The sequence below is a fragment of the Aquarana catesbeiana genome, linkage group LG10 (assembly GCF_042186555.1).
Source record: "Aquarana catesbeiana isolate 2022-GZ linkage group LG10, ASM4218655v1, whole genome shotgun sequence".
Taxonomy (NCBI): Eukaryota; Metazoa; Chordata; class Amphibia; order Anura; family Ranidae; genus Aquarana; species Aquarana catesbeiana.
Window position 1 is genome coordinate 40,576,851 of NC_133333.1, and position 26,561 is coordinate 40,603,411.

The following is a 26,561-nucleotide window of genomic DNA, read 5'->3' on the forward strand; positions in this document are numbered from 1 at the left end:
CAGACAGGAAAGATCTTTGTCTAGTAAAAAACATGTTCTATTGTATGTTACATAATTAAAGGATGAATGTCATTTCTGGAATGAATGAGATCCTGTAATAGGCAGATAATGTGCCGGCGGCTGTATTGATCACCTACACAGTTAAGCCGCGTACACGCGATCGGACTTTCCGACGGGAAATGTGTGATGACAGGCTGTTGGCGGTAAATCCGACTGTGCGTACGCTCCATCAGTCGATTGTTGTGGGACTTTCCGCAGACAAATGTTGGCTTGCGGGTTTTAAAATTTTCCGCGTACAAATGTGCGTTGTCGGATTTTCTGAGCGTGTGTACACAAGTCTGTCGGACAAAAGTCCAAAGTACAAACACGCAAGCAAGGATGAGCCAGAAGCGGTCGGTCTTGTAAACTAGCGTTCCTAATGGAGAATTAACATTCGTGACGCGGCAAATTATGAAATCTCCAAATGCAGCGCACAATTCTCTTCTTCTTTAATGGGATAATAATGAAGCTGCTTTGCTGGTGATACTGATGAAGTTATTGCAAACGAATTTTCAAAGGCTTTTTTTTTTTCTAGTGATATCAAAAATATTATTATGATTATTATTATTATACTTCTTTTTTTTTTTTATTTGGGCAACTTACCACAATACCATTATCCTCTAGTTTTTAAGATCAAAGATACAACTATGTTGGTGTCCCTTGTTAAATTTACATTGTATTTTTTTTAAATGTAACTTCCTACTCCCAAAATGTCATTTGAAGTAAAACACATAGCCAAGTATTATTCTGCACAATTTTTTTATTGTGCATTAAAAAAAGAAAACAAATAAAATTAGACATGCTATCTGCCAATAGAACTTAACCAAAAAGTGCATTCTATGCATCCAAAAATATAGAAAATATAACAAATCAAATCATTATTAAACCAAAAAAATCATGTCAAAGCAATAACTCTAAGGCCAATAATAAATAACACGTTATCTCCTCCGATTCCGCAACATGTCTGCTTGACAAACGGCCGTTCAGAAACGAACTGAAAAGCACAAAATGAAAAGCGCTAAATGAAAAACGCGAAAAGAAATGGCGACTCAACGCTCACCAAACTTCTACTAACACGAAATTAGCAGAAGGAGCCCAAAGGGTGGTGCTAAAGAGCTGAAAAACCACGTAGTACGTCACTATGTTCGTAATTGTTGGCCAATAATTGTGTGGCCGTGTGTATGCAAGACAAGTTTGGGCCAACGCCCTTCAGACAAAATTCCATGGTTTTGTTGGCCAACAATCTGATCATGTGTATGAGGCTTTAGAGGACATCTCGCATATGTCTGCTACTTGCCTCATCAGCCATAAGTATTGCATGAGATTCATTTTGCGATGGTGGATCTTTACTGCCACAAATTTTTATACTATATACAGGAGCCACAAAAACTGCATAATGCCCCATCACATCTTACATGCACAGACTACGGCTGCACTCTGGATATTAAGCCCTTGGAGTTGAAAGTACAGATATATGCGGCCTCACTTGACTTGACTTTTTTCCGTGGGGTCGCATATATGCGTATCTGTCTTTGTGCTGGGAGTGTGCCAGCACAGAGACCGGTGTCCCACCGCGAGCCCCAGGTCCCATACTTACAATCAGGACCCAGAAATCTTGGTTGCAGGTCACCTGAGCGCTGTGGTAGCCTCTGATTGGCTACCACTATGACCAGTCACTGTGAAGCCTGCCCCTGTGTTTCTCTATCTGTGAATGGAGAGGAAAGATATATATATATACTTGCAGAGAGAAAAAAAAAGTGTGTGTAAAAAAATAAAAATAAAATAATAATATAAAAAAATGAAAAAAAAAAAATCTAGATCAATGTTTCATCTAGGTCAGTGCCAGGGTTAGTGTGTGGGTCAAGGTCAGGGTCAAAGGTCAAGATCATGGTCAGTGTATTTTGGGCAGGATTTTTTTTAAACAAAACATTTTTTCTGGGCTGTACTATGGGTACAAATAACATACACATATGTGGTATCACTGCGATCATTGGGAGTATGTGAATTTATTTTGTGTTTTTCCTTGGTGATGGGTTATGGTAGTAACAAAAAATATACAGCTAAATTGAAATTTTTTTTTTTTTTTTTTACTATTTTAGGCCAGTTTTCCTTTGATAATAAAAAGCAAATTAGGAGAAATCCATGACCATTCATTACTGAATGAAAGCCCAATTTGTCCTGAAAAAAACAAATAGTTGTGATGATATGCACATATTTACGTAAACACATGTCAACGAAGCAAAATTGTGCTTAGGTATTATGTTTTTTTACCCTTAAGGCGCGTACACACGATCAGACTTTCCAACGGTAAATGTTGATGACAGGCTGTTGGCGGTAAATCCATCGGATGATTGTTGTCGGACTTTCCGCGGACAAATGTTGGCTAGCAGGTTCTCAAATTTTCCGCAGACAAATGTGTGTTGTCGGATTTTCTGAGCATGTGTACACAAGTCCGTTGGACAAAAGTCCAAAGTACAAACACGCATGCTCGGAAGCAAGATCAAGTCAAAAGCGGTCGGTCTTGTAAAACTAGCGTTCGTAATGTTGATATCACATTTGTGATGTGGCAAATTATAAAATCTCTCAATGCAGCGCACATTCTCTTCTTCTTTATAATGGGGTAATAATGTAGCTGCTTTGCTGGTGATATTGACAGAGTTCTGCCAAACGTATTTCAATTTCATTTTTTTTTCTAGTGATCTCCAGAATAATATTTTTTAATTTTTTTGGGGGGTAAAGTTACTACAACACCATTATTATCTTGTAGTTTTTAAGCTCAAAGATACTATGTTGGTGTCCCTTGTTAATTTCACATTGTATTTTTTGAAATGTACACGCCTACTCACAAACTGTCCTTTTTTAAGTAAAACACATAGCCAAGTATTTTTCAAACTCAATATTTTTTATTTACTAGGGAGCACAAGGTCCTATAAAAATCAAGAGGAAGGCAACAATGGAGAAACAGTTTGAATTGGTGAAGCGTTTGGACCTCAGGGCAGACATCAATTATGTGAATTTCAAAATTGGTAACCTGAGGAGTCCATTTAATAGGGAGCACAATACTTTCCTGGACTCCGAGAGATCAGAAGCAGCAGCAGATGACATATATGTCCCAAGGCTGTGGTCTTACAACAGCATGTGTTTTTTCCCAGACCGAACCCAGGCCATCGCTCTCAACGCTTCCTTCTTCACATATAAAATTAATTAAATCAAAAATGCATTCTCTGCACCAAAAAAAATTAAAGTAGACCAGCTCAAATCATAATTGTCAAAATAAACTAAAATAAAATTAAAAATTGTAGAGGGTTAAAATCCACCAGCCCAGCGGGCTTGTTGGGGGTGTTGTGGCTGAATTGGCCACGGGCCGCCATGCTGCTGTGGTGTCTGTGGAGGTGGTGAAGGATTGTGCTCTAATTCGCATATGTGCATTTTTTTGGGTAATTTGGCCCCTCCTCCCTTTGTTTAGGAGCAGCAGTATCATCTCCTCACACATACTGCGTTGATCCTCCTCCATATCCTTCAGCTTATTTGCCAAATGCCTCCTGTGCATCTGGTGCCATGCTAATGGCACTTGTTGCATGTCTGAGGAAGGCAGCCGTGGCGTCATCCAAATTTCTTGATTTCCTGGCCCTTTTAGTTGGAGGGTGTAGGGGAGGAATCTGGGACTCAGTCTGGCTGCTGGGCAGGGGCTGAGACTTTCCTGTGTATGAAAATGGGATATATTTTTAGGTTTTTGGTCATCAATCACACAATTTTGAGCTCACGACTGTTACAAATTGAATGTTAACAAATAGAAAAGACTATTAATCTGACCCCAGCATTTTTCATTCTTGTCCCAATCATTTTTGGCCACTACTGTCTATTGATATGTAAACCACTTTGTTAAGGCAGAAATTTGGGATCAATAACGTCTAGTTAACATCATTCAATTTTTGTCTCCAAATATGCTATATATATAGCAACAATGCTATACCTGGGTCAAGCTGGGCTCCTCCACATCTTCTTCCTGTGTCAAAGGACCAGGGTGGACCTCAGGAGCTGTGGCCTCAGCCGATGTGGAAGAAAGCATTGAGAGTGATGGGCGTGGTTCGCTTTGGTCTGACAAAAAATGCAGGCTGTGGTAGTACCACAGCCTGGGGACATATATGTCATCTGCTGCTGCTCCCGATCTCTGGGATTCCATGACCTTCTTGCGCTCCCTATTATATGTACTATGCAGGCTACCAATTTTGGCCTTTAAATAATTGATGTCTGCCGTGGAATACAGACACTTCACCAATTCCAACAGTTTCTCCATAGCTGCCTTCCTCTTGATTCTATTGGAGTAATCCTTACTTTTAACTTGCCATAGACACAGCAGCTCCCGGTACTGCTGGATAAATTTGGGCAAAAAATCGGGGGCTGTGAATTTATCCACCATTTTGCCTGCAAGACACAACACAAGACAAACCCTAATGTCAGGCTAAACTCATAATCTGGTCCCAATATAGGCCTCAATCTATAAGCAGTATTGGCCACTAACCACTGATGCCCCAATTTACAATTGTACCTTCGTTTTAGCTTTCGTTTTGGCGATGTCGATCGTTTGTCCTCCACTCCCAGACCATTCCTATGGCCGTTACATCGGCCGCGCGTTATGGCTTTATATACACTGCGCATGCGTGAAACTCCGCCCCTGTCCTTCTTTCTAGTGTATTCTCCGCCTCTTCTTTTTCAAGGCAGTGGGAGAGCAAATGGCGGCGAGACAGCAGGTGTGTGCTGAGAGAAGAAATGAGGAAAACCCAGAGCAAGCCACTTCCAGATCCAGGAGGAGATATAAGGCCACAAATATGTTGTTTGAAGAAATGGTGGAAATGGTGGACATCTTATTGAGGACAGACTATGATGGGAATCATGGACCCTACAGAAACCCAAATGCCAGAAAGGCCAAGATCATGGCTAAAGTTGTGAGAAGTCTGCACAGGAATTTTGGGGTACGACGATCCAAGGATCAGTTGAGAATACGCTGGTCAGACCTTAAATTGAGAGAGGAAGATCAGTATAGAAGGATCAGGAAAGTGCTGCGAAAAAGTAAGTATTAGTCTTGTGTTCCTATTATAATTACTTTTGTGCTGGTCCATGTTCTTTCTTTACTGTTCTACAGTTTAAAATGCCAAGTTTTATTTTCGTGGACACAGGAATCGTTCGCGGGACATTAAACATTGTTCGATCAACCACTAATACTTTGTTTTGGGAGATACAGGTTAAATGCATTTGTTATGGCCTGTTTTGATTAAAATTCATTAGATTGTTGTCTTGATGTGTTTGTAACTATAATAAAATGTCAACTTTATTCAATGTCAGTAGAGAACACTCAGCAGCTGTTTACGCATCTGGATGCAGGAGCACTAGTTTGGGACACCATAACACCCTTGTTATGGTGTCCCACGCAGGTGCTCCAGTGGATACTAGGGGTATCTCCATGTGTGCAACTTGCACAAAACAGGTACCATATTTATCTGCGTATAACACGCGCCGGCGTATAACATGCACCCCAAGTATAGAAGGGAAGTTTAAGGAAAAAAAATTTTAGGAGGGAAGTTTAAGGAAAAAAACTTACATTTGAAGTGTGTATCTGCAGCCTTACCCAGTGTCCATCTGCAGCCTTGCCCAGCCTTGCCCAGTGTCCAGCCTTGCCCAGTGTCCATCTGCAGTCTTGCCCAGTGTCCAGCCTTGCCCAGTGTCCAGCCTTGCCCAGTGTCCATCGGCAGCCTTGCCCAGTGTCCAGCCTTGCCCAGTGTCCATCTGCAGCCTTGCCCAGTGTCCAGCCTTGCAGTGTCCATCCTTGCCCAGTGTCCAGCCTTGCAGTGTCCAGCCTTGCCCAGTGTCCAGCCTTGCAGTGTCCAGCCTTGCCCAGTGTCCAGCCTTGCCCAGTGTCCAGCCCTGCCCAGTGTCCAGCCTTGCAGTGTCCAGCCTTGCCCAGTGTCCAGCCTTGCCCAGTGTCCAGCCTTGCAGTGTCCAGCCTTGCCCAGTGTCCAGCCTTGCCCAGTGTTCATCTGTAGCCTTGCCCAGTGTCCAGCCTTGCCCAGTATTCATCTGCAGCCTTGCCCAAAATTGTAGCATTATCGTTTAATGACTGCGCCACTGAGATTTTTTAAATTATTACGCCGCTCGTCTCGCAGTCCCACCCATTGGACCGGCTCCTATGATGGACACATCACCTGTCCAATGGCGGGGCTAGGAGGCGGGACTGCGAGCTGAGCCGAGTACATGGTACACTCGGCTCAGTCTTTTTTGGCGACGCTCGCTCCTCTTCCACTCAGACAGCAGGGAGGTGGGAGGACGTCACTACGAGCGCAGCCGAGAAGAGCCGAGTACTGTGTACTCGGCTCGGCTCTTCTCGGTCTTTTTTGGCGGCTGCTGCTTTTCCCCTCACAAACAGCAGGGGATCGATGTATAACAAGCAGCCATGATTTTCCCCTGATTTCAAGGGGAAAAAAGTGCGTGTTATACGCCGATAAATACGGTAAGTATTCCTGCTTAGAAAAGGGAAAAAAAATCATGTATTCAGCTTGGAACTCTGCCAAATAGACAATTGGAAGACAATTGTGAATTATGAAACAATGGTTCATATTACTATTTCTAGCCTAACATATTTGTCTGCTAAGTATACCTTTTTTGGATTCACATAGGGGAGAAAAGCAGAGGGTCATCGGAGCTGTGTGTGGACACCAGTAACCCAGCACTTCCTGAAGATACAGAAAGGCAATTCACCACAAACCCTGAAGAAGATGTTGATGCTGATGTGCAGGAAGTACTGTGTGAAGTTCTCGAAATGGTGTCGACCACAGGTCAGTGTCTGAGACCACAGCTTCAAGAAATAGATGGATGCCTGCATATTTCTAATACATGGTGTGTTTTTTTTTGGGGTGATTTGGATGTTGTGGAAGAACAAAATCACTTCAGCAGTGCAAGTGCACAAATACTTATCAGTGAGCTCTTGGTTTGCAATAGGGAATTGGAGAAAATTAAAGAAAACATCCATGATGTACAAAACAAAGTGATCAACATCATCGATATTTTAGCAAACATTTAAAAACCAAACATGTTTTATTTTTGTTGTTATGTTGTTCATGTGTTTGTACAGTTTTAAATTGATTACATTTGTGTGGCTTCATGCCCAGATGTCTATTGAAGTCACATCGGAAATTTGAAAAAGTAGCGCAGGAACTACTATTGCAAATTGTTGTGGTGCAGCTAAATCAGTGTCGCACTGATTGGAACAGTGCCATTGCCTCAAATAGGCTGCGACTTATCATGCGATTTTATCGATCAAATCGCATGACAAATCACTTAAAAAGTGAACCTAGGCTTTATAGTGTCTGAAGTCAGTGTTTAGCCCCTCCACTTACATTAACTTTGTTAATGTATGTAATGCATTAATGATAGAACTATTCAGCCTTTTCAACACCTTTAATTAATTGCTTGGAATCCCTAAAATTGCCAGAGTTTGGCACATTTTAGAGCACATTGTCACTGTAACTACACCAACCTAACAAATACACTGGTATTGAGCACTGAAATAAGAAGCCACACATTGTTTAGAATGAAACATTTTACTCCAAGCACATTCACATGTGTGTTTCAAAAAGTTTTTGAACAAACTAACATCTTGGTGTATAACATGTATGTTTGCCGTTATTTAGCCTTTTTTGGGGCTAAACAGGCATGTTTAAAAACATAAGATACACATCCCCAACTCAGGACCTTACAAAGTTCAACTTTGCTAAAGTGAAGGCCATATGAGACATTAGTATCCCAAAACTGTGTTGATGTTGCCTCAGATGGGATGATCTCACCCCTCTTAAAGCCAAAATTTGAAGTCACGTACACATAGAGGCATAACTGTTAAATGTCCCTTATGACCCCCTGCCTAAAATGTGTGTAGGTACAAACAGGTTATTTCCTCAAGCCCCAAACACACAGTGTGTCAACATGTGCTATCTCCCATGATGGGGGATCAATGGACGTGTTTCGGGGATGCAACCCCTTCCTCTCACCTACTTTAGTTTTGAGGAAGGGGTTGCACCCCCAAAATGCGTACATTGATATCCCGTGATAGGAGATAGCACATGAGTATTGGTATTGGTTGACTTAGCATTAGGGCATGGGGAGGAGGAGGGAGGGTTCCAAATGAGTTTGGGCCCCAAAAAAATAGCCTTTTGCACTCTGCCTGAATTTGAGGACAACAGTAATATTTGTACACATTTTAGGGGGTGTTTAGGGTAAGCACAAAAATGAAGCTGACAAAATACATTGTTAGGTTGCTAGGCTAGGTGTGTATGGGCCCAGGATAGCATGCTGGGGAGGCTAGTGAAGGCAAATATGCATGAAGGACAAAAAGGGAGCATTAAAAGCTTACAGCATGAATGAGGACAAAGAGGACATTCACAGCATATTACAATAATGGTAATAATGGAATGAAGAAATTAATACAATACTTAAGCAAACATTAAATACATAGAATGTGATGTTAAAGGCTAAAACTTACCCGAATAAAGTCCTTCTGCAGGACTTGGATGATGGCAGAACAGGTCTCTGGAATAATGATTCCCAGAGCCTGAGGGGAGATCCCAGTTGTAAACTTGAGGTCCTGGAGACTTCTCCCCATCGCCAAGTACCGCAAGGTGGTGACGAGCCTTTGCTCGGGAGTAATGGCTTGCCGAATGCATGTGTCCTGCTTACTAATATAGGGGGTAAGCAAAGCCAATAGATGGTGAAAGCAGGGGTCCGTTATCTGGAGATAATTCCTGACATCATCAGGATTATTCTCCTGGAGCTCCAGCAACAAAAGCATATGACAGAATTGGTCACGATTAAGCAACCAATTCTTGGTCTAAGAACTCCTCCTCCCCCTGTTCCTGGACTGGACTTGGGTCAAAGCAATAACTCCAAGCCCAACAATAGCACGATCTCTCTAACGAGAACGCCACATGACTAGTAGACGAACGGCCATTCAGAAACTAACTGACAAGAACGCACTGAAAATCAGAAAGGACCTGACAAGCACGGCCTGAAAATCAGAAACGACCCAACAAGCACGCACTGAAAATCAGAAGCAAACTGAAAAGAATGCACTTAAAAACAGAAACGAACCGACAAGCACGACCTGAAAAACAGAACGAACTGACAAGCATGAGGTTGAAAAGCGCGAATCGACACTCACCAATCTTCTACTAACACGACATTTGCAGAAGGAGCCCAAAGGGTGGCGCATGGCTAGTGAGCTTCCTTTTTATCGCCTAGTAGTATGTCTAGTACGTCCCTACATTTGTAATCGTTGGCCAACATTTGTGTGGCCGTGTGTATGCAAGACAAGTTTGGGCCAACGCCCTTCAGACAAAATTCCACAGTTTTGCTGGCGAACAATCCGATCGTGTGTACAAGGCTTTAGGCTGCATTCACACCTGAGCATAGTGTCTTTGGGCGCTTTTCCGTTGTTTTTTTCACATGTTCTTTCAGGCATTTTTGCGCATTTGTATGCAGCATTTTTGGGCTTTGGCGTTTTTTTTATTAATAGCTAATAGAGAAAACTTATATCTGTTGCATCATTTGTTGCTAGAAATTTCAGCTTTTTTAGCTTTTCCAATAGCTTTTATTTCTTCTTTTATTATTATTCATTTATTATAATGTTTTTTCCTTAAGCTAAGGGGTTTGAGTTCAGTTTAGGGTTAGGAGTTGGGGATAGGGTTATTTATTATTATTTTATTTATTTTTAATTTTACTTAATTTATTATTATTATACGAATAATAATAAATGAATAAATAAATGTAAGATAAATACACAAATAAATAAAAATCATAAATAAAAAATAAATACATTCAATAAAATGAATACTAAATAACAATAAATAAATAATTAACCCTTAACTTTACCCCTTACCCCTTAAAATAATAATAAATAACTAAACACCCTAACCCTAACACAAAAAATAATTATTAGTATTATTAATAATGTATTTTTTTTGTTCAAGTTTGGGTGTTGTTATTTTATTATTATTTTTTTTAATTTTTTATTTTTCAATAAATTTTTCAACAAATATAAATCAGCATAACAAAAGGTATAAGGAAAAGTTATGACAATTTTACATAGAAGCAATCAAAAGATTAGTGCAAACATTATAAATAAGCTTGGTGAGGATATCTGTACAGATAGAAGTCAGCTTCTTCCCGAATTGGGTCATACATCAAGAGAAAAAGAGTTCCATACAGTATCCATGCTTCTATCTCAACTACATGTTCAAACACAAGGATGTTCAAAAGAACGTGCAAATTGGAATCAAAAAGGAGCAGAAATGGGAGGTTCAGAAGAAAATTTTGAATCATCCCAAGGTTTCCAAATTTTTTCAAATTGGGGAATTTTACCTTCAATTTTTGCTGTTAAATGTTCCATTTTTCGCATATCTGTAATAATGGAAAGGACATGGTGTAAAGTGGGAACGTTGGTAGAGAGCCAAAGTCTAGGGATGGCTCTTTTTGCTGCCAAAAGTACAAAAGACCCTAATCTCTGTAGTGGTTTAGGAATACCCGGGAAAGGCAGACCTAACAGAAAATGTAATGGAATAGATGTGGCGAAGAGTGATTGCAATAAATTTTGTATCTCAGTCCAATATGTACCCAAGATATGACAGTCCCAAAAAATGTGAAGGTGCGTACCTACGGACCGTCCACATCTCCAGCACAGATCAGAAAGAGATGCATTTGGGGCATGAAGCAACTCAGGAGTTTTGTACCAAAGAAATATTATCTTAATAGCGGTCTCCTTTTGTGCCACACATCTGGAAACTTTAAAAGCCGACTCCCAGATTTTACCCCAATCTATTAATGAAATTGATCTATTTAGCATTTTGGACCATTTTGTCATGTATCTATGTATGGAGTCATTTAAAGGGGGTGTTGTCTGGAGTATTTTATATATGGATGAGATTAGGTTTGGTTCGTATGGGCCATTTGTACACAGTAATTCAAAAGCAGTGGGTTTTTCTAAAGATAATGAGGGGAAGTAGGATTGGAAAAAATGTTTAATTTGTAGGTAGAAGTATTCTGTAGATTTCGGTAGGGCGTGTTTTTCTTTGAGGACTGAGAAAGGTAAAAGCTTATGTGTTACTGGATGAACTAAATGTCGCAGTTGAAATATACCTGCATGTGTCCACGAAATTGTTCGCAAGTATGATAGTCCGTCCGGAATTTCTGGGTTAAAAAGGAAATTCTGGAGAGGGGAGCAAGGTAAGGAGAGATGAAATTTGTCCCTACATCTTTTCCAGATTGATAGCGTAAAAAGCATCGGGGAAAGACACAGAGACCGTAGTTGGGGTATATATTTCTTAGAGGAAGGCCATAGTAGATAGCACGGATGTAAAGGGGCAGTAATCCCCATTTCGATTTCGGCCCAACTATTTGCAGCCTTCCTTGAGGTCCATGCTGTCAATACTCTAAGATGAGAGGCATAGTAATATTTAATAAAGTCGGGGGCGGCTAATCCACCTTTAGCTCTAGGAGAAAGGACTACCGATTGAGCAATTCTATGGGATGCATTGTTCCAAACAAAGTTAAGGCACTTTCTCTGGAGATTTTTCAACTGCGACATAGGGACTGGAACCGGGAGTGTTTCAAAAAGATATAAATTATTTATTTTAATAATAATAATAATAATAATAATAATAATAATAATAATAATAATAATATATTTCATATTTTTTAAAGTTTAGAGGTTAATTATTATTTATTATTGTATTATTACATATTATTCATTTATTTTACTTATTTATGATGATTTTTAGTCATTTGTGTATTTATTTTACATTTATTTATTCATATATTATTACTATTTTATTTTTTACTCTTTTTCATTTGAGCAGAAAATTGTGCAGAAACACGCAAAAACGCGCGAATAGTGCGTTTCCATTAATTTCTATGGGAAAACAAACGTGCCAAAAATGCCAAAATCTGCCCTATTAGGAGCGACAAAAAAAGCTCGAGAACTTCTTTGAGCTTCGGGCGTTTGGCTTCAGGTGACTTGGAGTTGAGATGTGAACCATCTCCATAGAGATTAACTGATTTTTTTCTCCTCCAGCGTTTTTGAGCTTCAAGCAGATAATCAGTGTGAATTGGGCCTTAGGTGCGAAGGGGTTGAGCTGTTATTAAAGGGATTGTAAAGGTTTGTGTTTTTTCACCTTAATGCATCCTATGCATTAAGGTGAAAAAACACCTGACAGTGACCGGCCACCCAGCCCCCCCCCCCCCCGTTTTACTCACCTGAACCCTCTCACTCTGCCCGGGGTTCTCACTTCTTAGATGGATAGATTGATAACAGCGCAGCCATTGGCTCCCGCTGCTGTCTATCAAATCCAATGACGTGGGGGGCGGGGCCGAGTCGTGCATTTGGCCTCTATGGACACCGAATGTTGGACTCGGGAGCGCACCTCTCCCAGCGGGTTATCTGATGTAGGGAGGAGCTGCGAGAGCCGCCGAGGGACCCCAGAAGAGCAGGTTCTGTGCAAAATGAACTGCACAGCGGAGGTAAGTATGATATGTTTGTTATTTACCCTCCATGCAAAAATAGAAAGGATAAATGTAGCGACACACCTTACATGATAATTGTTTTATGCTTTTTTTTTTTTTTTTTGTTCAGCATAATGCAGCATAATGTGTCTTTCAAGGTTTGGTCTGTGGAGTTTCTCCTTAGTGGGTGGCTCCTTTCCCTTAATTCCACCATGATTCAGAGGAATGCTTTCCCTCTGCTGGTGTACTGAGGAACACAAGTGCATTGGTGGCAGCACCCTGGTGATGGGCGCATGCACAGTATCCGGTGCACTGGTGCTGTCAGGTGCATGCATAGTAGGGCAGTGCAATAGAATCAGGGGGCATCCTGATCCTGAAGAGCTATGACGTGCTCAAGTAAGCTCCCTGGCCGGAGGTTTGGGGAAGCACTAAAGATAGAAGAGCAGGGTAGATAAAAGCTAACAGCTTAAAGTGAGTCTGGACACAGTAAATTAAAATAACCCTATGCTAATTAGTACTTGGGAGGAGCTAAATGTAAATAACAATAATACAATAACTGCTTAATAGTACTTTAACATCTGTGGGCCTTGTGTTGTCAACATGTTGATATTGTGCATGAGAACTAGGAACCTGCAGCTGTGCCCTTCCTTATTTCTTGCACCCTGTCATCAAGTGACAGCTCTGGGTGTCCCCTAGAGATGAGGAACCAATCAGCATGGTGATCACTATGTGTTCATACTGACAGCTGTGACAAGGTGGTCACATGGGTGTGTTTACAAACTAACCTGTTGGTTTGTGATGTCACAGTGTCTCACACAGGGACAGAGACCTTATAAAGACAATACTGATGATAAATAATAAATATTTTTTTTTTATTTCAGGTTTTCGGCCTGTAATATAAAACCTGAGCAGGGTATTTATAAAAAAAAAAAGAAAAGGAGTGTACCTCATAAAAAAAACTTTTTATGTCCCTAAAACACAATCTTTACCCCTTTACGACAGTGGAATGCATAGATGTGGCAGCACAGTGCCTAGAACTGCAATTGGGTTATCACTGACAGCTCACAGTCAACTACCGATGATTAAAGGCAGTAGTATGGGCTCATGAATACCAAAGTATTGTATATATTCAGAATGTATAATGCGCTAATATTAACCTCCCAATATAACATGGTGTAATCTCCTAATGGTTAATCAGTGAATCATGTGCAAAATAATCAAATGGAGCCTATTATAAATGAAGCACTGACCCCCGAAGGAGCTGCTGGTATTTGATTGGGCCTGTACTCTGCTCACACACCCCCTATAACTTGGCTCAATCCCCTTGACACAGCTGCGGTGCAATGTTAGTGTGAAGCTAATAGTAAAGGATAACCCCACAATGTGCAATATAACAATAGTATACCTTTGTTATTACCTGGGTATCCGCTGCTTCACCTGCTGATATCTCAATAGGACAGCATATCGCTGTGAAGAAATATAACGTCTTTGGTGATTGATAAATATAGACAGGTTTCAATGAGTAATCCCCAGTGATAGCTGGCTTGCTCATATATTCAGCTGCTCATTAGCATGGGCTAGCTTCTGGCTTTCAAAGAACTTCCGCAGTATGAAACAATAAAAAAAGAGACCATTGCGCAGGTAGTGTAATATATATTCCCTATAAACTAAGGCTAAAAATTCACTCACACTTTTCAGCAGAATAAATCGCATATGGTAAGGTCAGTTGCATACAGCTAACAGCTGGGATCTCCTCACACGCCAACAGTGTACACACAGCACTGCTCGTCACTGGCTCCTCCCGACCGTGGAGGAGCCAGCAAAACTGAAAAAAAAAAGTCAATAATTCTGGTATAATGAGAATAAATGTTGGCTCACTACCAGTATACCAAATCCACACCAGGGTATAGGGTTCCTGTCTGTCTCAGGTTGCCGCAAAGGTCGCAGTAGTTCAGCAAACAGACTTACCCATAGCTGTGAACTTCACTCTACCTCATAGACACCTGCTGGCTGTTTCCTGTTCCTTTTCTGGACTCTGCTGCCAAACCCTTTTGGGGACCAAAGTTCCTGTAATCAGAGTTTGAAGGTTCTTTCCCACCCAAAGTCTCTCTGAGTCTCCAAATTCTGGGTCCCAAACGAGGACATACCAATCCTGGGAGCACTGTAATTCTTGTAGTCCTCTCTTCTCCAGGGGGACTGCCCCAGAAACCTTCACCCAGCATGGGAGAGAACCCCTGAGTACTCAAAAAGTAAATGTAAATCTCCTTTCCAGGACCCATCCCTGGTGTCCTGTATAGCTCAGTTTGAATTGAACCAGGTTTACTTTGAAAGAAACCTTTGAGGATTGAAATACGAGCACTGCAATAGCGTTCTATGGTCTCCATCAGTGGAGTGCAGATTAGGGTGACACTGCAGGAGCACAGTTGGGAATAGGTTGTCACTCTATATGGAGAAGTGCCTAAACAAGGATGTTTATGGTAGGATCAGGGCCATCTTTAATATCGTTTGGACCCTGGGCAAAAATTTTCTTGGGGCAGGTAAGTCATCTGTACACAACAATAGGGCAGAGCTGGGCAGCATTAGTAGCAGCACTTCACACTGAGATATCGGGACACAGCATGGGGCTAAAACTTCAAGGGACAAGGGAATTTAAACTGGGATAGTTGGCAAGTATGAGGTAGCTGCTTTGGGCCCCACAACAATGACAGGGCCCAGGGCAGCTGCCCCTTTTGGCCTGCCTTAAAGGGGTTGTAAAGGTATTTTTTTTATTTTTTAAAAATAACAAACATGTTATACTTACCTTCACTGTGCAGCTCGTTCTGCACAGAGTGGCCCCGAACCTGCTCTTCTGGGGTCCCTCGGTGGCTGTCTCAGCTCCTCCCCGCAATAATTAACCACCTTAATGCGAGCTCCCTCGCATGGTGGTTAGTTATTGCGGGCGCGCTCCCGTGATACAGCCGGCGGCTATAGCCGCTCGCTGTATCACTCGGCCCCGCCCCCCAGCGCGCCGCGTCATTGGATGTGATTGACAGCAGCGCGAGCCAATGGCTGCGCTGCTTCCAATCCATCCACTGTAGCCAATCAGCGGCCAGACTGAGCAGCGGAATCGAGGACGTGAACGAGCAGCTGAATTTCGAGGGGTCAGGTAAGTAAAACAGGGGGGCTGGGGACGGCGGTATTGTTAGTAGTTTTTTCACCTTAATGCATAGAATGCATTAAGGTGAAAAAATGTTTACCTTTACAACCCCTTTAAAGACGGCCCTGGGCTGGATAGCCAGGTATTATTTTAATGAGAGGTCCAGGTTAAAAAAAAAATAAAAACGACTTTTGAAATTCCATTAAAGTGTTTCTAAACCTCAGATATTAAATATGCACGAAGCATATCCCTCTATAGTGTGCATGTGTCTCAATTAAGAGCACTATGGGGGTTATTTACTAAAGGAAAATCCACTTTGCACTACAAGTGCACTGCAAGTGCACTTGGAAGTGCAGTTGCTGTAGATCTGAGAGGGGACATAAAAAACAGCATTTTTGCTTGCACATGATTGCATGATAAGATCAGCAGAGCTTCCCCTCATTTCAGAGCTTCCCCTCTGATCTACACTGTAGATCTACAGATCTACAGTGACTGCACTTACAAGTGCACTTTCACTTGCAGTGCACTTATAGTGCAGAGTGGATTTGCCCTTAGTAAATTGACCCCTATGTGTCATTTCTCTATGCTGCTTCATTCCTCTTCTATCTGCATGAATAATTTCTGGTAAGTTTTCCTGACACCAAGAGAAAAAAAGGTGACAGGGGAGGGATCTCCAGCTGATTGGCAGCCTCAGCTCTGTTCTTGTGTGCTGCGTGAAGGGGGGTGTGTGCAGGGCCGTAGATCATTTTTTTGTTCTGGGGGGGTTCAGCAGCAGGTACTAAGTAAAAGCCTTTTAAATAAAATAAATTGCACCAAAATTATCAAGACTGGAAAAAGGAAAAACAATATGTGTTGTCCCTAGTAAGCAATCGCATCCTTAATTGTATTTTTATCAGGTCCTTTAGAAAATCAAACCTGATTTCAGTTTTTTCCTTCTTCCAGTTTTTATGAACGCCATTGGCTATTGTCCAGTATTAGTGTCCAAACTGAATAGGTACAAAGTGATGTGCTGCCTACCTACAAGGAAATGGTGCCCTTTGCATCTCCTCAGTAAGATTGGCTATTATGGTGCAAAGTGCACCACGTTGTGTCAGACCGAGCAATCACTGACTTTTTTAAACTTTTACAGATAAAAAAAAAAGCGGGAATGCACTGCCTACCACAGGATGACGCACTGTAATCGCCAATCTTACTGGGTGGGAGCAAAGGGCACCATCTCGTGGAAGGCAGCACACTCACTGTGTTCACATTTGCTTAATTTTCAATTAATCACAGTATAAAAAAAAAAACACTGGCAAAGGAAAAACACACCACTGCTTAGGAGATACGCGGAGGAACACTACAATGCGGGAAACCCTCATTCCACATACGTTTCACTCACCTCATTCAAATCGCACCCCCCTTGCAATCTGCAGTGGGTGACAGTGCTATCTTAAAGACACCCCAAACAAAGGATGAAAAACACTGTGTGTTTACGACCATGCGAATCGGTTGCAGTGCGTTTCCAAAATTGGCGCATGTATGACTTTGGTGCGATTTGAGCCCATTCAAAATGAATGGGCTTTGATTGCACCACAATCAACACAGTAAGCCTGGTTTCACACTATAGTTTGCATGTGGATCGCACAGGAACTGCACCGCATTCCTGTGCAATTCGCATGCGATTCTGTGGGGTGTGATTTGAGCCCATTTTGAATGGACTGAATCGCACCACATCGCACCAAAGAAGTGCAGGCACCTTTTTTTGAAAACCAACCATGCAATCTGGTTCAGACAAACACTGCGTTTGCGGCCTACTTTTGGGGAGTTGTTAACTTTGAATTGACACCCGCAGCAGATCAAAAACACGGTGTGATTGCAATTCGGTGTGGGAAACGCACAGGGATCGCAGCGTTTCCTGTATTTCATATGTATGAACCAGGGGTAAAACAGGGCCAAGGCATGCCACTGAGGGCAGCAGAAAGTCCAGCCTGGCTCTATTATTGACAGACATGTTGTGGTGCCAACTGCTGAATCAGTAAGCTGGTGACCACCACAACAAGCTTGCCAGTGCCAAGCTGGCCTGTCAGTAATAGGGATGAGCTTCGTGTTCAAGTCGAACCCATGTTCGACTCGAACATCGTCTGTTCGCCCGTTCGCCGAACTGCGAAAGATATGGGCCATTCGTGCCATTGCTGGCTGATGACTGGCCAAGCATGCACTATGACCAGCATGCTTGGCCAATCACAGCGCCGTCTGTAGAGAGAGCTGTAATTGGCCAAAGCCAGGGTGGCTTTGGCCAATTATGGCTCAGGGGGTTTAGTACACGCCCCACACTATATTAGGCCGCCTGCACGGCGGCCATGTGTAGTGTGTTCCGGCGTTGAGAGACAGAGACAGAGAGACAGTGTCATTTGAGTTAAGTTAGATAGATTAGGCAGGACAGTCAGTCAGTTAGCTGCACTTACAGTGTATTGTGTATATATATGCATCCCAGGTGTTGTGTATATATATATATATATATATATATATATATGTATATATATATATATTCACTGTATTCAGTTTAGCTAGATCCGTTCCTGTTATTATCTTCCTACTGACAGGCAGGCAGGTGTTACAGAACAGCTCCCTGAAGAAAATTGCTGGTGTTCTTCTGATCCTATTAGTACCACAGTCAGGCAGCTACACTATTTACAATTAGTGTAGTGCGACCTCTGCACAGTGTTCAGCTAAAGCTACAAGTTAGTGTAGTGCATCCTCTGAACAGTGTTCGGCTAAAGCTACAAGTTAGTGTAGTGCACAGTGTTCAGCTAAAGCTACAATTTAGTGTAGTGCAACCTCTGCACAGTGTTCAGCTAAAGCTACAAGTTAGTGTAGTGCGACCTCTGCACAGTGTTCAGCTAAAGCTACAAGTTAGTGTAGTGCATCCTCTGAACAGTGTTCAGCTAAAGCTACAAGTTAGTGTAATGCACAGTGTTCAGCTAAAGCTACAAGTTAGTGTAGTGCAACCTCTGCACAGTGTTCAGCTAAAGCTACCTGTAGAAGGTTGGTGGTGTTTTCCTGATCCTATCACTACCGCAGGCAGCTAAATTATTTACACGTTAGTGTAGTGCGACCTCTGCACAGTGTTAAGCTAAAGCTACCTGTAGAAGATTGGTGGTGTTTTCCTGATCCTATCACTACCGCAGGCAGCTACATTATTTACACGTTAGTGTAGTGTGTCCTCAAAACAGTGTTCAGCTAAAGCTACCTGTAGAAGGTTTGTGGTGTTTTCCTGATCCTATCACTACCGCAGGCAGCTATATTATTTACACGTTAGTGTAGTGCGACCTCTGCACAGTGTTCAGCTAAAGCTACCTGTAGAAGGTTGGTGGTGTTTTCCTGATCCTATCACTACCGAAGGCAGCTACATTATTTACACGTTAGTGTAGTGCGTCCTCAAAACAGTGTTCAGCTAAAGCTACCTGTAGAAGGTTGGTGGTGTTTTCCTGATCCTATCACTACCGCAGGCAGCTATATTATTTTAACATTTTGCTAGCTGCAGTATCAGTATATATACATATATATATATCCCAGCTTAATGCAGCTACATCTCACTGCAGGCCATTAGTATGTCTGGAAGGCCAACAGGGAGAGGCAGACAGTCACAAGCCAATAAAAGAGGGCAAGCAGGCTCTGTGTCTAGAGGCAACAGTGCTGGTCGTGGACATGGTGCATCCTCATCAGCACGTGGCCGTGGGACACGCTTGGCCTTTTTTTCGGCAGCTGGCCGCGTTGAGACGCAACATGCGGAAGACTTGGTCGAGTGGACGATCAAGCCATCCTCATCCTCCTCATCCTCTCTCACCCATGCTCAGGGTACTTTGTCTGGCAAAGCAGCTGCCAACGCGGCCTCTTCCCTTGGCTCAATGGCATCAGTGACTCCTGCCCTAGCCCCACCATGTCCTCCTGAGGAGTCCCTCGAACTGTTTGACCACAGTGTTGGGTACATGCTCCAGGAGGATGCCCAGCGTTTTTAAGGCTCTGATGATGATACTGAGCTAGATGAAGGCAGTAACGTGAGCATGGTCAGAGGGGGTGCCCAAGAAGGACAGCAATCTGGCAGTCATGCTCCCCCTGCTGCAGCATACTGCCAGGTTAGCTCCATTGATGAGGAGGAAGAGGATGATGAGGTCACTGACTCAATGTGGGTGCCTGATAGGAGAGAGGAGGAGGAGGAGGCACATCACCAACGAAGCAGGATGCCCTCCAGGGGCCAGCCTAAGGGCAACACACTGACTGCATCACACCACAAAGCTCCGCATGTGCAGGGCGCTGCTGTCTCTGCGCATTATTCCAAAAGTTCTTTGGTGTGGGCCTTTTCTGAGACGAGTGCATCAGATCACACCGTTGCTATTTGCAACATATGTCTCAAGCGTATCTCGCATGGCCAAAACATCTTCCGCTTGGGCACCACATGCTTGACCAGACATATGTTGACCTGCCATGCAGTTCCTTGGCAAGCGTACCTAAAAGACCCACACCAAAGAACAAAGAGGACCTCTCCTTGCTCCTCATCAGCTGAGATCTCCAACCCCACTATACCTTCAGTCCTCTTTGAGACCTGCACTGAGAGAAATGAAGGTGTAGAATTAGGTGTTTCACAGTCAAGTACTTGTGGGCAATCTTCTTTCGGTACACCAATGTCAAATTGTACCAGGCAAATTTCCCTGCCCCAGCTGCTGCACCTCCGAAAGAAGTTCGCTTCCAGCCATCCACATGCCCAGCAGTTGAATGCTAGCTTGGCAAAATTTCTAGCACTTCAACTGCTACCTTTTCAATTGGTAGACTCTGCCCCCTTCCGTGAGTTTGTGGAATGTGCAGTTCCTCAGTGGCAGGTACCCAAACGCCACTTTTTCTCACGGAAGGCGACTCCGGCTCTCTACCGGCATGTGGAAGGCAATGTCCATGCCTCGCCGGACAGGGCGGTCAGCGGTAAGGTGCATATTACCGCTGAATCATGGTTCAGCAGGCATGGTCAGGGACGTTACCTAAGTTTCACAACGCATTGGGTGACTCTGCTGGCAGCTGGGAAGGATGCAGGACAAGGTGCAGTAGTGTTGGAGGTTGTTATGCCACCACACCTCCAAAATGCCACTACTAATGATTCTGACACACTTCTCTCCTCCACCCCCTCCTCTTCTTCTTCCTCCATGGCCTCTTCCTGTGCTTTGTCCTCGGAACCAGTGGTGCTCCGTAGGCGTTCAAGGGGCTACTCAAGTATGCAGGCCAAAAGATGCCATGTGGTGCTTGAGCTGGTGTGCTTGGGGGACAGGAGCCACACTGGGGCAGAGGTTCTGTCAGCTCTGCAGAGGCAGGTTCAGAGGTGGTTGACGCCATGCCAACTTAAGGCAGGAATGGTGGTTTGCGACAATGGCACCAACCTCCTCTCCGCCCTCCGACAGGGACAAATGACCCATGTGCCCTGTTTGGCTCACGTCCTTAACTTGGTGGTTCAGCGGTTCTTGGGCAGGTACCTGGGCTTACAGGATGTCCTGAGGCAGGCCAGGAAAGTCTGTGTGCATTTCCGCCGGTCATATAATGCCAGTGCTCGGCTGGCAGACCTCCAATAGGAATTTAACCTGCCCAAGAACTGCCTAATCTGTGACATGCCCACCAGGTGGAACTCAACGTTGGCCATGCTGCAGCAGCTGCACACGCAGCAGAGGGCCATCAATGAGTACCTGTGTGATTATGGCACCAGGACAGGGTCAGGGGAGCTTGTTTTTTTTCCTCACGCCAGTGGGCCATGATCAGGGATGCATGCACTGTCCTGTCACCATTTGAGGAGGCCACGAGGATGGTGATCAGTGACATCAGTCAAACTGTCCCCCTTGTCCACCTGTTGGAGCACATGCTGCGTGGAATAATGGACAGGGCACTTGAGGCAGAACAGAGGCAGGAAGAGGAGGACTTCCTTAGCTCTCAAGGCCCCCTTTATTTAAAGCCTGCGGAAGGATCCTCGTATTCGTGGTATCAAGGAGAAGGAACAATACTGGTTGGCAACCCTCCTTGATTCACGTTACAAGGGTAAGGTTGCGGACCTTATCTTGCCGTGGCAGAGGGAGCAGAGGATGAAACATCTTCGGGAGGCCTTGCAGAAAGGTCTGTGCAACACGTTCCCAGAGACTGGGAGGTTACAAACTCCTGTTTCTGGACAACGTGTTGCTGAGGCTTCGGTCAGTCAAAGAGGAGCGGTGGAGAAGGTGGCCGTCTGACCGATGCGTTCAGACAATTTTTTAGTCCGGAGCCCCAAGGTATGATCGGTTCCAGCAACCATCGCCAGCGTCTGTTTTACATGGTGCAGGAATACCTAGGGGCAAGATCTGACTTGGACACCTTTCCCACCGAAAATCCTCTGGGTTACTGGATCTTGAGGATGGATCACTGGCCAGAGCTTGCACAGTATGCAATTGAGCTACTGGCCTGTCCTGCATCCAGCGTTCTTTCGGAACGCACATTCAGTGCTGCTGGAGGCTTTGTAACCGATCGCAGTGTGCGTCTGTCCACCGACTCAGTCGATCGACTGACCTTCATAAAAATGAATCAGTCTTGGATCACCACCAGCTACCAAGCACCTGATGCTGATGTAACCGAATACATTTTTTTGAAATGTCAGATCCCTTCAAAGACTGCCTATGCTGATGCAGAGTGACTATTCTGTTATGCTGAGTAATTATCCTCTTCCTCCTCAATGATCATGCTGATAGCTTGTAAGACCATTTTTGGTTCTGGGTGCCGCCAGTCCCGTCACCAATGCCTAAGGCCCAATTTTTCAGCCCCTGTTTAACAGGGGTGTGTAATTACAATTTTTGATGCAATTCTTTGCAGCAGGGCTAGTTCCTGCGCTCCAACTAGAGTATCTGTGAGGGGTTGCAGTGTTGTGGCACCAGCACCAGTGCCTAAGGCCCAATTTTTCAGCCCCTGTTCAACAAGGACATGTAATTTGAATTCTTGATCTAATATTTCACAGCAGGGGCCGTTTCTGCACCCACCAAGAGTATCTGTGAGGACTTACAGTGTTGTGGCACCAACACCACCACCACCACCAAAGGCCCAATTTTTCTGCCTCTGTTCAACAGGGGCATGTATTTACAATTCTTGATCTAATATTTCACAGCAGGGCCCTGTGAGGGCTTACAGTGTTGTGGCCAGAACAACACCTAAGGCCCAAATTTCTGCTGAGTATATAGGGCAGGCCCCTACTTTTAAACAACCAACTTACAAACGACTCCTATTTGCAAACGGAAGGAGACAACAGGAAGTGGGATGAAATCTACCCCTAGGAAGGGAAATTCTCTCCTGTAAGAGTTAATATGGGAAAAACTTTTCTCCTTTCCACTGATGCTTTATCACCAATCCTTGTTTCACAAAAAAACCCAAATTTTCAAAAAACATTTGTCATTGGGACAAAAAGTGAGGTGAAATCTTCTGAAGAGTCGCACAGACAGCAAAACAAATGTCACAGGGGTGATAACCCTTCCCTATGTTTTCCGAAAAGCTTAAAATAGATTTTTTGGCTGGAGCTAAACACGTTAAAAATGTACCAGTTCAAAATTACAAACAGATTCTACTTAACAGCAAACCTACAGTCCCTGTCTTGTTTGCACCGCCTGTATACTGCTGTACAGAGTATATGGGGCCTGGGGGCCCCACACCTTTCCTTTTTTAATTTGGGTGCGGGGTTCCCCTTAATATCCACACAAGACCCAAAGGGCCTGGTAATGGACTGGGGGGTACCCATGCCGTATGTCTCACTGATTTTCATCCATACTGCCAGGACCCGACATTACATTAAAGCCGCAAGCAGTTTTAAATGACTTCTTTTCCTTTAAAAATGACATTTTGTGCAGGGACTGTTCTAAGCACGGGAAACACGCGCTATTTAAAGGAATATTTCACTTTTTTTTTTTTTACTTTAAGCATCATTGAAATCACTGCTCCCAAAAAAACGGCCGTTTTTAAAAGTTTTTTTTTGCATTGATGCATGTCCCCTGGGGTAGGACCCGGGTCCCCAAACCCTTTTTAGGACAATACCATGTAAAATAGCCTTTAAAATGAGCACTTTTGATTTCAAACGTTCGAGTCCCTTAGACGTCAATGGGGTTCTAACGTTCGTGCAAATTTTTGGTCCGTTCGCAGGTTCTGGTGCGAACCGAACCGTGGGGTGTTCGGCTCATCCCTAGTCAGTAACACAAGCAATAGAAAACTCAGCATAGCCTCAGCCAACTGTCAGTAACACAAGCAATGCAAAATTTAGCCCAGCCAGTGCTGCCTGTCACTGGTGCCATGTGTGGCTGCAGAACAGGGACACCTTGCATTTTATTTTGGCCCTGGGAGGGGTTTGAACACCCATGACCCCCCTTATCTACGCCCCTGGGTGTGTGTCCTCTCCTCACTAAGCTCTGCAAGGTGTAAGCTCAGCTCTCCACCCCCTTTTTTCGGAACTCTCAGTCAAGCTTAAAATTCAGTACTTTGAACCGATTTAGCGAAGAGGTGCTGCAGATAAACAGGTGACTTATGCAGGAAGATCTGTTTAATCTCTGTGTATCACCTGAGGCCAGTCACTTCACTGGTTATATGGGAAGGTTTACAACCACTTTAACATGGAAATATTTTTATGTGATTTTAGTGACCAGGTTAAGATTCACTTTATGGTAACATGAAGATTGCAATTACTTCTAAAGATGTTGCTGTATAACTCTTCTCTGGAGGTATAATTTATAATTTGTAGTTTTGATGACTAACAACCCTGGGATTGTATGTATATGCAAATTTAGGCTTTACAGTGTTTGTACTGTGACACGTTTATTACAGACTAATCTTTTACCTTTTCCCATGACTCAGTCTTAAATAGTGTTATTTATAACCCCACAGGCTTTCATCTTTCATCTCTTTTCTTATCAGAATCCTAACACCATCCTTGGCTATTCATTTATAACATTATGTGGTTAGTGGTGATAAAATAAATCCTATTGGCTCATAAAATTAACTCTATGCCCTTGGATATGATTAAACACAGTCCATGACCTTGGTTATTCCTTGGGAAGGGAAGGGAAGCTCTGGTGTTTCTTTTTCAACTTTAATTACAATTTGTATATGTTTAAAAAATATTTTTGTATTACTTATTATGAGCATCAAATCCTTCTGTTAAAAATATACCAAATATATTTAAAATAGTGCGATTCCAGGCTTCAATATGTGCAGCGTATGCTGGATAGCCTGATAAGAAAGCCCAGCACTAGCTCTGCACTTTTTGACTGCTCCTGCACAGTGAAGGTCTGCAATGCATTGTATCTAGTAATAGAGTACAGTGGCGACTGGTGCTCAAAAATTTTTTTTTTGGGGGGGGGGGGGGGCGCAAACAAACTGAAAAATTCTGGAAAAAAAAACATTAATTGCAGCCACGCTGTGCCCATTAAACACAGCCACTGTGCCCATCAAAGGCAGCCACTGTGCCATCAACTGCAGCCACTGTGCCATCAAGCGCAGCCACTGTGCCCCTCAAACGCAGCCACTGTACACATCAAAGGCAGCCACTGTGCCATCAACTGCAGCCACTGTGCCCATCAAACACAGCCACTGTGCCCATCAAAGGCAGCCACTGTGCCCATCAAAGGCAGCCACTGTGCCATCAACCGCAGCCACTGTGCCCATCAAACCCAGCCACTGTGCCCATCAAAGGCAGCCACTGTGCCATCAAACGCAGCCACTGTGCCAATCAAAGGCAGCCACTGTGCCATCAACTGCAGTCACTGTGCCATCAAATGCAGCTACTGTGCCCATCAAACGCAGCCACTGTGCCCATCAAAAGGAAGCCACTGTGCCCATCAAAGGCAGCCACTGTGCCATCAACTGCAGCCACTGTGCCATCAAACGCAGCCACTGTTCCCATCAAACGCAGCCACTGTGCCATCAAATGCTGTCACTGTGCCCATCAAAGGCAGCCACTGTGCCATCAACTGCAGCCACTGTGCCCATCAAAGGCAGCCACTGTGCCCATCAAAGGCAGCCACTGTGCCATCAACCGCAGCCACTGTGCCCATCAAACCCAGCCACTGTGCCCATCAAAGGCAGCCACTGTGCCATCAAACGCAGCCACTGTGCCAATCAAAGGCAGCCACTGTGCCATCAACTGCAGTCACTGTGCCATCAAATGCAGCTACTGTGCCCATCAAACGCAGCCACTGTGCCCATCAAAAGGAAGCCACTGTGCCCATCAAAGGCAGCCACTGTGCCATCAACTGCAGCCACTGTGCCATCAAACGCAGCCACTGTGCCCATCAAACGCAGCCACTGTGCCATCAAATGCTGTCACTGTGCCCATCAAAGGCAGCCACTGTGCCATCAACTGCAGCCACTGTGCCCATCAAAGGCAGCCACTGTGCCCATCAAAGGCAGCCACTGTGCCATCAACTGCAGCCACTGTGCCATCAAATGCAGCCACTGTGCCCATCAAACGCAGCCACTGTGCCCATCAAAGGCAGCCACTGTGCCCATCAAAGGCAGCCACTGTGCCATCAACTGCAGCCACTGTGCCATCAAACGCAGCCACTGTGCCAATCAAACGCAGCCACTGTGCCATCAAATGCAGCCACTGTGCCCATCAAATGCCGCCACTGTGCCCATCAAATGCTGCCAGTGTGCCCATCAAAAGCTGCCAGTGTGACCCCCCCGGCCGCTCGCTGTAGGCCCGGTACTTACCCTGTCTCTGTAGGCCGTGGGTGACGGCGACGAGCGGGGTCCTTCATGCGTCTCCTTCTGTCCTCATCTCTCGTCCTCTCCTCCTGATAGGCATCCAATAGTGGCACCTGTCTTTTCAGCC